Source organism: Pelmatolapia mariae, linkage group LG5 (assembly GCF_036321145.2).
Source record: "Pelmatolapia mariae isolate MD_Pm_ZW linkage group LG5, Pm_UMD_F_2, whole genome shotgun sequence".
NCBI classification, from domain to species: domain Eukaryota; kingdom Metazoa; phylum Chordata; class Actinopteri; order Cichliformes; family Cichlidae; genus Pelmatolapia; species Pelmatolapia mariae.
In genome coordinates, this window is record NC_086231.1 from 19,323,238 (window position 1) to 19,335,549 (window position 12,312).

Genomic DNA, 12,312 nt, shown 5'->3' on the forward strand with positions numbered 1-12,312 from the left:
GTTGCATCATACAACCATGCCAACTGACTCATTTCTCCAAATTATATTTGAGTAGCTCTCTTTTATGTCGTCGAATACTGAACAGCAGCACGAAAACAGCATGTCCCGGCCACATGTAAGTAATATAAAATCATTTTGTACATTATTATTCGCTTGATAACTGACGTTAGCTAATTTGCAAACTATGCAAACTTGAAAAATGATGTACCTCATGTAGTTCGTTTTATGGGTTGTTTATTTTTTTCTGAGATACATCATTTCATTGTATTTTTCTAACTACTTGCCCATGTTCTTTGCTGCTTTTAACAGGACATACTGAGACAGCAAATGATGCATAGACTCCTCTCTAAACTGGAAGCTGCTTTAAACCAACAACCACTAAATCTGGATTATTTGGAGTTCTTGACTCGTCATGAGCTTGTTCTGTTTGAATCTTTCTCTCAGCAAATAGGCGGTCTGTCAGAGATTACAGAGGCTCTACAAAACATTCATCATCTGGTTCAGTGTGAAATTAACATCAGCTCTGTGGCCATTATTGAACTGGAAACAGAAGTTGGTCTGTTTGTTTTCCCTCTGAAACAGGTACAATGTTGTGATCTTTGGTGGAGTGGATGGCTACTCAAGGAAGGTAAAATTTTAACTGTTATGTAGAATATTTGGTAGTTTTGAAATGAGAGCTGTATTAGGTTATTTTTTTATGAACATCAATTATTCAGCAAGCCAACATAGTGGACGATTTGCAATTTTTAAAAAAAATTTATAATCAGTTCTTTACAAAAAAAAAGGTTCAACTAAAAGGCCGTTTTTATTTTTTGATAAGTACTACCAATATTGATGTATAGACTACTCAAGCTTTGAATTATGGTTATGAACATAGAACCATACAATATTCCTTGAACACTTATTATGAAACTGCATTATTAACTGAAAAACTACACATGATCTGAAACCAGATCTTTAATTTTCCATTTGTCTTTACTGCAGGTCCTGTACTTGGATGCAGCAACTAACAACAGGGCAAAAACTGCATTCTCATTTTTCCTGAGATCAGCCCAGCTTCACGGCTTACCATCAAGGTTTTATGCCCTGATTAAATTTATATGCTAGCAACAAGTTTCATTAAAGAAAACTTTAAAAATTCCTTAAAAATTTATTTTTATCATAGGGTTAGGGCAGATCAAGGAGTAGAAAACCTGGACATTGCACATTTCATGTTTGCCACAAGAGGAACAGGGAGAGCGAGTTTCATATCTGGAAAGAGTGTCCACAATCAGAGGTTAGTCTTTTGATGTTTTTTATATTATTATTGACTGCATGGGTAGATTGTTGTAGCAGTTCTGATTAGGGATGGTACCGGCGACATAAACGGTAGTAACCAGACCGAAAAGCAGCGCACATTTCGGTGCTTTATTTCGGTGCTTTTTTTTTTCTTGAGATGTCATACACTTTGGATTCTAGCCAATCATTTTACCTTTACAAGGATAGTAGGCGGGCCCAGGTACGTACGTTCTTTTACAGCAGAGCTACAGATAAAAATGCCCAAGGCGAAGCGGTCAAACGTCTGGCTGTACTTCACAGCAAAAGATGCAAACTCAGCAGCCTGCAACGAGTGCTTTAAGCCCCACGTCCCCGGTACCGCGAGCAAAAAGGAGGAGATCACGTTTAATCGGTTATAACACGGGGTGAGAAATATAAGTCCAAACCAGGGGCGGAGCGTGGGGGTGGCTTACTGGGCTTAAGCCCGGGTTGTTTTGTCAGAAGCCCGGGGTCTTTTGGAGTGAAATTTTTTTCATAGTTAGATGCCTGGCTGACAACTGTATAAAACAAAAAGTACACACAATATTCGAAGCACATAGTGCACACTGTGGGAACTTACGACTGTGCGTGAATCCCCCCTGATATTGGTATGATCCGAGCTCAGGCACTAAGCGACTGAGCGAGGGGGCGGGGCAGCTGCTGCCTGTGAGTGCGCTGTTGGAGAAACGGAGCCAGCCATACCAAGGAGAGCTTAAGTTCGACCAGGTACCAAAGCAAATCATTCGTACTGTACAAATAATGTAAATATGACGGTGTATCACGAAAGATTGATATCAAACTGATCACTTGACCAATATTACGTTACTTGCTCTTCAAGTGAATCAACAAATGGCGAAATGAAAAGCCGAACAAATGCTATTTTTTTAGAGTCTTAGCTTACGTGTGTTTATTTCATATTTTCAGTTGTTACCCTCCCCGACTAAATCGGTTTCAGTTATGTACTGAAATATAAGAATGGACATCAGAGGGTTCTTTCAAAGAAAAAAGTCAGGTAAATGTTATTTTATATATTATGCTTTGTATGTTGTTCAGTATATTTCTATGCAAAACAAGAGGAATTTCAATACACAGCAGTATATTCACATTTGTAACCAGATATTTACATACACTTTAGGGAGAAAACATAAAACATTTTTACTGTACAACATCAATTTAGAGTAAACTTTTGTTTTAGATAAATATTGAAATATATTTTGAATTAGTTAAATGTCAGAATAAAGAGAGAGAGAGCTGTCTATTTTTTTTAAATCACATTCATCAAATTTAGGAGTACATATACACTAAGTTTATTGTTAATTAATAAGAGAACTCCAGACGATTCCATTCTGAGCTTAAGAAGCTTCTGATAGGTTAGTAGAGTCCATGTGAGTAAATTGGTGGCACACCTGTGGATGCATATAAGGCAAAACACAGAGCCTGTTTCTTTGAAATGGGAAAATCAAGAGATGTCAACCAAAACACCAGGAAAAGAACTGTGGAGCTCCATAAGTGTGGCTCAGTTTTGAATACAATTTGGTGCCATTTACAATTAAGAAATACAGGTAGTTTCTCTCTTTACTCTTAAAGTTAACAAATATGTTTTTTATATTTATCAATCTAAAAAAATAAACATTTAGTCTGATTTGATGTTACAATTAAAAAAGTGTTTGTGTTTTTATCTGAAGAGTGTTTAAATATCTGGTTTCAACTGCATATTTGATGATTGTCAGCACAGAGGGAGCGAGAGGAACAGAGAGGGAGAGAGAGAATGAGGACAGAACAGAGATGGAACAAGAGCAGGTGAGACTCACATGTTAGTCAAATGGTTGTTTACCAAAAGTATCACCGTATCATAGGTACTCATGTATCTCATACCTAGTGTTTCTTTTTAGGTTTGTTATTTTTCAAGTTATATATTTATTAAGTTATGCAGGCTTGTTTGCACAACAAGGCTAAGTAATTATATAAACTTTTCTGAATCTAAATAGTGGACTTTGGTAGAATTAGTAGTGCAGTGTAGTGCAGGTCTATGATGATTTTTAGTGCTACTATCATCTAGTTCTGATTCTTGTTCTGTCTTGGTTAAGTCCTAAGTAGTCCTGATTTTGAACTGTTGTAGTCCTGGTTTAATTCCGGATCAGTTCTGGGTCTGGTTGAATTGGGGTTTAGTCCTCGTGTCTTGATACAGCACTGATTTTGTTCTGCCTTGCTGCTTAATTAAAAAAGTAGTTTAAGGTGTCCTGCATATGTCATATATATTTTTCCCTATATGAAGTCATTCTTTTTTGAACAAAACTCAAAACAGAGCCTATTAATCTTTCAGTCATTTCTAACTCCCCCCCCCCCCCCCCCCAAAAAAAAAAAAAAGTCCCACGTGCATACTACCCTTTAGGGCTAAGCCCCAGGTGTTTCAAATGTCTAGCTCCGCCTCTGGTCCAAACATGTGTGGTATCCACAGAAACCTCTGAATCTCAGCTAAAATGTCATATAAACAATTTCTACAACCACCAAACTCAACGAAAACAAGCCATGATTAAACGAGCAGTTATGTAAATGCGCACAAGTCCGCTAAACAAACAAGGCGAACCAGAAATTCTCCAGACTTCATGTAACCGGCTAAAGAAAAGCTGGTTATCTTCCAGAGCTATCACCAATTCCAAACACCAAGTTTCACCACACTCTGACCAAAATTCACTGAATGAGCCGCAAAAGAAGACCACAAAAGCACACAGCGGCGCTAATGCGCTAAGACAGAAATTGGCTTACTGTCCAGATTTCCTCCGTTATTTTCACCGGTAGCCGGTGTTCCAGATCAACTGGCGTTTAGATCAACTGGCGTTGGTCGAACAGATGTGTGGCAGACTTGCGTTTCAAAGCTGCTGCCGACAAACCAGCAAAAAAACCCGCCAAATGTGTCATTTGTGACACTTGTGAGGTTATCTCAAACACACTCCGTCAGTCTTGATGCTGTTGAACAACAAAATGTTTAAAAATGTCGCGAGTTTACCTGGTGATATCCTCATGCGCAACGCGATCGCGAAAACAGCAAACAATTAACACCACGCCGATGTTGTTCACAGGACAGCAAGAGTAAACGATCGGGAGCCTCTTGCCGTCGTTATCGTCCCCCTCGCACGTTTTATTTCTCCGGTTTCAGCGTTTTTGTTTCACAACTAAAGCGTGCAGTTTACTTTGTGTGCACTAACATGGACTCGAATCAACCAGCGCCACCTCTGGCCAAGTGCCACAGCCTACAGCCAGATCAACAATCTGCACCACGTTTGAATTCGTTTCATGCACAACACATTTGTACCTTTTCAATTGTGTCTGTTTGTGCGTCATGCAAATAAACCTTTGAAATGAAGGAAATGATATCATGTATCTATTTTGGACCACATTTGTAAAAAATTCCAAATTGTATACACAAAGTCATAGGAATCACCACCCCTGTTCATCATGATCTTAATATTTTTGCCCATAAGAAAAACGTCTTGAACAAAAATGACACATCAATATTTCATTAGTGTTGTCACATCACATCCTGTAAGCAGAGTCTGTCTGTGTCTTTTCTCTGCAAACAAACATTTTAGAGGTGGTAGTTATATACAGTCTGTATAAGTGTGGTTAATCCAATAAACATTTGTAAGGAGATGGCAGTTACTGTGAATTTACAGCAGTTACATAACGTTAAATATAGAGAACATACAAATAAATTATTTATAAAATCAGAATTATTAAAATTAGGAGATTTAGTGATTAGTATTAATTATGTTTAAGGCTACTACTAGATTAACTTGTGACACACATCTGCACGTGCTTCTATGATCACATTGAGTAGAGGCTGAGTGGCTGCACTTACACCTGGTGCATCCAAATCTACCCACCAACATGTTGAAAGACAACATGCCAGCAATGTGGATTGTCAACACTAAAAACAATCAGTAAGCAAAGAGAACAGGGATCAATTGTTTCTGTTTATTATCCAGCCAGATTAACTTGTGACACACATCTGTAGCTGGCTCTATCACCACATTTGAATTCGTTTTATGCACAATACATTTGTAACTGTCATTGTTTTCCATCCTTTCCAAAAAAACGTTCAACTACATGACATGCAGTTTTGCTTATTTTGAGCTTATCATACACTTGAAGATTCTGAAATCAGCGCTCCTTTTGTTTATATCATTTCACAGCAAAGACTTATGTATTCAACAAATATATTACACATTAATGTTTGACTACTGTTCTCACAACACATTCTGTCAGCACAGTCAGCATGTCTATCCCTATTGTGGAATATATTTTCAATGACCTTTCCCAGGTATGTTGTGCCAGTGGTGAGAGAAGCTCAGGTGCAGAAACTGATCAGTGTGTAAGATCACCAAATCGATACCTAAGACGGAAACACCTTGAATGGGTTACTTAAACATCACTGGGTGAAATGTCACTTTGATGCACCAACAGAAAACTTGTAGTTCACGTAACCTGCATGCCTTTGCACTTTAAAGAGACTGGAGCACCTAAAGGACACATGAAAACATTGACAGACTCACAGATAAGGCTTTTGCACAGAAATCTACAGTACCTGCACATCTGAACATGTTTAATTGCTTCACTCAACAGCCTGACGTCAGATGAATGATTCTGACTCTGATCTAATTTTTCCTGCAGATTGAATGTACCTTCTGTGCAAATTGGTACCATACAGTGTTCGTGGACTTCACCTGTAAAGAAGGCGACTACAAATGTTGTGCATGCCAAATAAACATGAAAAAAGAGATCCCTGTTGTCTTTGCTTAATGATTGTTTTTAGTGTTGTCAATCCACATTGCTGGCATTGCATCTTTCAACATGTTTGTAGGTGGATTTGAATGCACCAGGTGTAAGTGCAGCCACTCAGCCTCTACTCAATGTGATCATAGAAGCACGTGCAGATGTGTGTCACAAGTTAATCTAGTAGTAGGCTATGGTTCTTGGCCACAGGTGGCAGCAGTGGACTCACCTCCATTGGAGACTGCTCCAGCTGCTATGTGATAGTCAGTAGATGGATTCCAAATTGAAGATCATATGCAAGTTTTGGGGACTGTTTATTACCAATCACTGTGTAACTGCTGTAAATTCACAGTAACTGTGTAACACAGTAACAAAATTTTAGTTAGCAGTTAACTCTGCTCTTCTGAAATTAACAAATTAAACACTTGTAGCACATCCGGGAGATGCTTCTGGTGATTTTATACATTCTTGCTTATTAATTACCACTAATCTAAATTACAGCAAGAAGAACATGAAAACAAAGGCATTCTTTTTAAATTGTTGTATTTAATGGAAAAAACGCTTACATAAAATAACATTACTCCCAAAAGTACCTATTCTGGAATAATGACTATTATATATGTTTGTGGATTTGAAGGAGCTTCAGGATCCAGGCATTGACTGGGAGAGTGCTGTACTGCAAGAAGAATCTAACAGCACAGTTGTGGTTCCTGAAGTTGAATGGCCACTGGATGAGGAAACCCTGGAGGGACTTCAGAGAACAATTAATCCCTTGGAACATTCTGAGTCACACGGTCGTGACCTGTACATACAATTCTTGCTACATGTGTCAAACCAACAGTGACACTTAACATGGACGTGAAAGTCAACGCTCTTTTAAGTTCTCAAATACTGGATTTCTTTGCTAAAACATTCAGATTACAAGTAGACAAGCAAACAAAGCACTTGCTTATTATCTATCAACGTAGGACCCTACACAAAGTTTTGAAGTCTTGTCATTTTCATGAAACAGCTACGAACATCTTAACAGCTAATGTTTAGAAACATTTTTACTCATTTAGTTTCCAAATTACAAGACAACAATGTGTTAAACTCTGTGGAATTCACCACCATATCTAACTGCTGCAGTCATTATGGTTTTAAACACTGTGTAAGTGTCCAGATGCTGCACTGGAAAAGTCACAGTACAAGTGCATGCACTCACAACTGGGTAACAAATTGAGTGATCTCCCAGCCGCTCCTTACATTCGTGGTCAAACTTGCACGTTATTTTGAAATGTCTCTTTTCATCAGGAAGGATGGTGTCCTGATTCAAGATATTGAGAACCAAAACAAAATACCAGAGGCCCAGAAAGATGCAATCAAACAGATGGGTTTATTGAACACACGCGTGGGAAGAAGCACACAGCATCACATCTGCGGGGTTCTTCCCCAAAAATACACAGAGAATGGTTTTTATAGCGTCGGAGTATAACGCCTCCTCTTGCGTTCTAAGAACATAATTTGTATTTCTAAGAACATCATTTGCATCTTGTACAGACAATGATCAATATTTTTAGAGCTAATTGCAGACACAGAAGTTCCTCTTTCTGGCATCTTCTTTCCAAATATGGCGATGACTTTGGGCCCTGAAAGTCCCCCTGGACTCGACTTCCTCTTTAGCACATCTTCTGTCACCTGTTACCAAGCAAACCCCACTGCGACAGGTTGCAACAAGAAGCTGAATAGATTCGGGCCTTTGCTCAGGCCTGTTCCTAGATTATATGTATTATATGTGTTTTGTAAGCATGTATGCTGTGTTAACCTTAATGTAATGTGTGTATACAATGATCACGGCTGCTCCTGTAATACAAAGGTTAATGTGAGACCAACAGGTTTTTAATGAACATCTCAATGCAGTATCAATGCTGTAAATTATATTGGTAACGATGCAGGATATATTATAGCCGTAAAATAATTTCTTCGATTCCACAATGGGAACATGGGACTGGCCGGTCATCCACTGGAGCACATGCTGGACAGCAAGAGACTCTGATTTTTCACCACCTGCATCTGTGATGTTTGAAAATGTTTCTGAAGTCTTTTCTAAAAAAAAAAGCAATCTGGATTACAATGTTTTAAATTAACAACTAAGAATACTTCCTAGTGCCCTGCATGTTAAAGCAAAAATATTTAACAGATGCATACGGTATATATACAATACTATAGGTATATACAGCTAATACTATATAGTACCTGATGCTTCAATCTCCTGCAAGAAATCTTGCAAAAAATTTATGATCTTCCTCTCAGTTCTCTCCCTAGATGTCCCCTTTTCACTGAAATGTGGTTGGCAGCTCATCATAATGAAATCAGCGTCTGGCTGTAAATAAGGAAATAAAGTAGATTATATTATAGATATATTGTTCATTCAAAACTAATAAATAAATACAGGATAACTACAGTACAGATAAGTGGACTGTCTTCGGATCAGACTGAAGCTGCTATGTTAATACTTACTTTGAGGATTTTCCCAGGAACAAACAAACTGTGGCAAGCTTCAGGATTTACAGCCATCAGGTTCACAAGACCATACAGTTCCATGCCCTTTCTGAGCTGCTGTAGCATTGGAATCAGTCTTGTTGTAGAGTGTAAGACAATGGCACTTAAAAAAAACAAAATGAAAAACTAGTTGGGGATGGGGGGATGGGTTAATGATCTCTCTGACTTTTTCTCCCTTACCGGATCATGCTTTCCTTACTATCCATCTTTATCTGGTTTGTGTATCCACAGCTGACAATTTCATCAGCCCACATCATCAGAGAATCTATGTCTGCTGCATCTTCAACCTGGAAATGTATAATATGAAAGAGGAAATACAGAAGGTTAAAAGTGTTTAAAAACACCATACTCATAATATATCATGTGCCAGAGCTAAACCAGGTGCTCACTTTGCTGATGAGCAGGGAAGATTCCACATCTGCAACATCCTCCTTAGACAGCTGAAATCAACCTCTCCTGAGCAGAGGAAATTGTAGCACCATTCTTTGAAAAAGGCAGGAGATGGGCCTCCTTGGGCGAGGCTGACTGCAATTATTTCACCAACAGTTCTGTGTAGACAAATGATTATAATTCATTTTCAGGTAACATTAACAAAAATATCGGATGCGTATTAAATGTAACACACAAAGCTCGTATGTAACCAACCTGAAGTTTTCATTATCAAGATCGGTTAGAGAATACTTGGGGGTTTTTGCCCTTGTTCTCAGGTCCTTCAAAGAATCTGCATTCAATACTTGAAATCATGTCTTTCATACAAAAAATATCCGCATTTTTAAGTTATCCATTATTTATTGACACTAGGACAAAACAGGTAATAGGCAACTCACCACTCAAAAACTCTTTCCTAAGTGCTCCTGTATCCACGCCTGCCTCTCCAATGAAAACCACCCTAAGAACACTGGTGGGAGATGCAGATTTTTTTCTATGCCACTGGAGAATGCCTCTGTCTGGAAGGTCTTCTCTGTCCACACACAACTTAAATTCTGTTGTGGTGTCGACTTGTTGTTCAAGGCAACGCAATACATCTTCCACGCTTAACAAAAACAGGGTAGAAAACATCCTAAGTTCTCAAAGAAAAATAATCATCTTTAGATTAAAAGAGGCTACCACATTAAGCGTGATTAGAAATTATTGCAGCATGTTCTGTGCAACAATCTTTAACAATAATTTAAAGTAGTGTGATCATTAAATGTTTTATATGAAATTAAACCCCAGCTATTGTGTAAAAGATCTTACACATAATTTTAACAAATGGTTCTGCATAATAGTGTGTATATGAACTATAATAGAGCAAAAAGTACCTGTCTGTTGTGCATACTGAAGTTTGAGCTGGTGTCCCTGTAGTTTGGTCATTTTCTTCAGGCACCATGCATTGAAAGCTGTTGACGAAACAAAGTTTAAAAAAAAAAAAAAACTACATATGTTTGCGTGGACTGTTACTGATTAACAATTTTTTCATAAACGGCTGAAAAAATGTGTTGGGTGTTGGGATGGATGGGGATGTCGAAAGTGCTAACAACCTTAATCTGCACTTCAATAGGTTTGACTGCCCTGCGTCTCCTGTCTCCACACCCAGCTCTTCCCATCTTCTCCTTTCGCCTCCCCCCTCTCCTGCCCCCTCAGACTGTCTCACCCTGTCCCTCTCAGCAGATGACATCAAAAAAGAATTGGGCAGACTCCACTCCAGTAAAGCTGCTGGCCCTGATGGTGTCAGTCCCAGGGCCCTCAGGTGCTGTGCTTCCCAGCTGTCTGGAGTTCTACAACGGATCTACAACATGAGCCTGGAAATGCAGAGAGTCCCATCACTCTGGAAGACATCCTGCCTGGTTCCTGTCCCTAAAAAGATCAACCCATCGACCCTCGGTGACTACAGGCCAGTGGCTCTGACCTCACATGTCATGAAGACGCTGGAGAGACTCATCCTGAAACATCTGCGTCTGCTGGTGGAGCCTTGGCTGGACCCCCTGCAGTTTGCTTATCAACCTCGTATCGATGTGGAGGATGCCATCATCTACCTGCTGGACCAGGCTTATTCTCATCTGGACATTGTTGGGAGCACTGTGAGGGTCATGTTCTTTGACTTCTCCAGTGCTTTTAACATGATCAGACCATCACTGCTGGGGAATAAGCTCACGGAAATGCAGGTGGACGCCCCACTGGTAGGTTGGATTACGGACTATTTAACAAGTCGACCACAGCATGTCCGACTGAAGAGCTGCTGCTCAGATAACATCCTGAGCAGCACAGGGGCGCCGCAGGGGACAGTCCTATCACCCTTCCTCTTCACTCTCTACACATCTGACTTCAGGTACAAGTCTCAGTCATGTCATCTGCAGAAATTCTCGGATGACTCTGCCATTGTGGGCTGTATCAGGGATGGACAGGAGGAGGAATACAGGAGTGTGGTGGACAGCTTTGTCGAGTGGTGTGAGCTAAACCATCTACAACTTAACATCACAAAGACAAAGGAACTGATTATGGACTTTAGGAAGCAGGCTCCTCCTCCTACCCCTGTCACCATCAGAGGGGCTGATGGGGAGATCGTTGAGGACTACCGGTACCTGGGGGTACACTTGGACTGTAAACTGGCCTGGACCAAGAACACCAATGCTATCTTCAAAAAAGGGCAGAGTCGGCTTTTCCTACTGAGGCGGCTCAGGTCCTTCAATGTTGGTAGGAAAATGCTGACCATGTTCTATCACTCGGTGTTGGAGAGCGTCGTGTTCTTTGCAGCTGTGTGCTGGGGAAGTGGGGTGAAGACAGCTGAAGCCAACAGGCTGAACAAACTGATCAGAAAGGCTGGTTCTGTCCTGGGTGTCAGACTTGAGAACCTGGAGGAGGTGTCTGAGAGGAGAATGCTAAAAAAGCTTCTTTCTATCATGGACAACCCCTCCCACCCCATGCACGCCCCCATGATGGACCATCGGAGCAAACGCAGCAAAAGACTCATTGCCCCGAAATGCAGAATTGACCGCCACAGTAAATCCTTTGTACCGGTGGCTATAAGACTGTTTAACTCTTCCTCACTCTGTAGGTGATTTTCCTGAGACTATTACCAATGTTATTCTGTTCCCTCCCAGACCGTGCAATATTACCCAAGAGTACTTATTGAATATTTGTTTCATCCCCCCATCATACGCTGCTACTCCCTTTATTCTATTGCACAATACTTTGTCACTTTCTAGAATCGCCTGCACTGATAGTTAAGTTATTTATTCACCAGGATATAGTTATGTATATTACTTCGTTAGAGTTATCCGATACTATGTCTTGCACTATCCTACTGTATATTACTGTACACTACTATTTTTATTGTATATATTGTATATCTTATATCTTATTCATCTGTTCCTCTGTCTCTCCTGCTGCTTTGAGCATGTACATGACAAAAGAATTTCCCTCGGGATTAATAAAGTTGTTCTTATTCTTATTCTTAAAAAAGATTACCTATCCCCACACAGACTCGCGTAGACTGTGATCTCATCTTCAGGAAAGTCCTTAGCGCATATTGGACAAATAACCTACAGTTTCAAAAAAAGGGTACATGTTATGCATAGTGGGAAAAAGATCATTACCGATACAAAATTCATTGTAGTTACTATGGTTTTTAGTAATGTGCTAGGTTTACCTTGCATTTGCTTTTCACAATGCATAACTCAGATTCCTGCAGAATTAAAAAACAGTAATTGTGATACTATATTA

The 12,312-nt window shown here is 39.7% G+C and overlaps 1 pseudogene; it reads right to left on the reverse strand.

The window, feature by feature from the left end:
- Window positions 1-8,225: 8,225 nt before the first annotated feature.
- LOC134628054 (G2/M phase-specific E3 ubiquitin-protein ligase-like) lies at window positions 8,226-9,979 on the reverse strand (annotated as a pseudogene).
- Window positions 9,980-12,312: the final 2,333 nt, after the last annotated feature.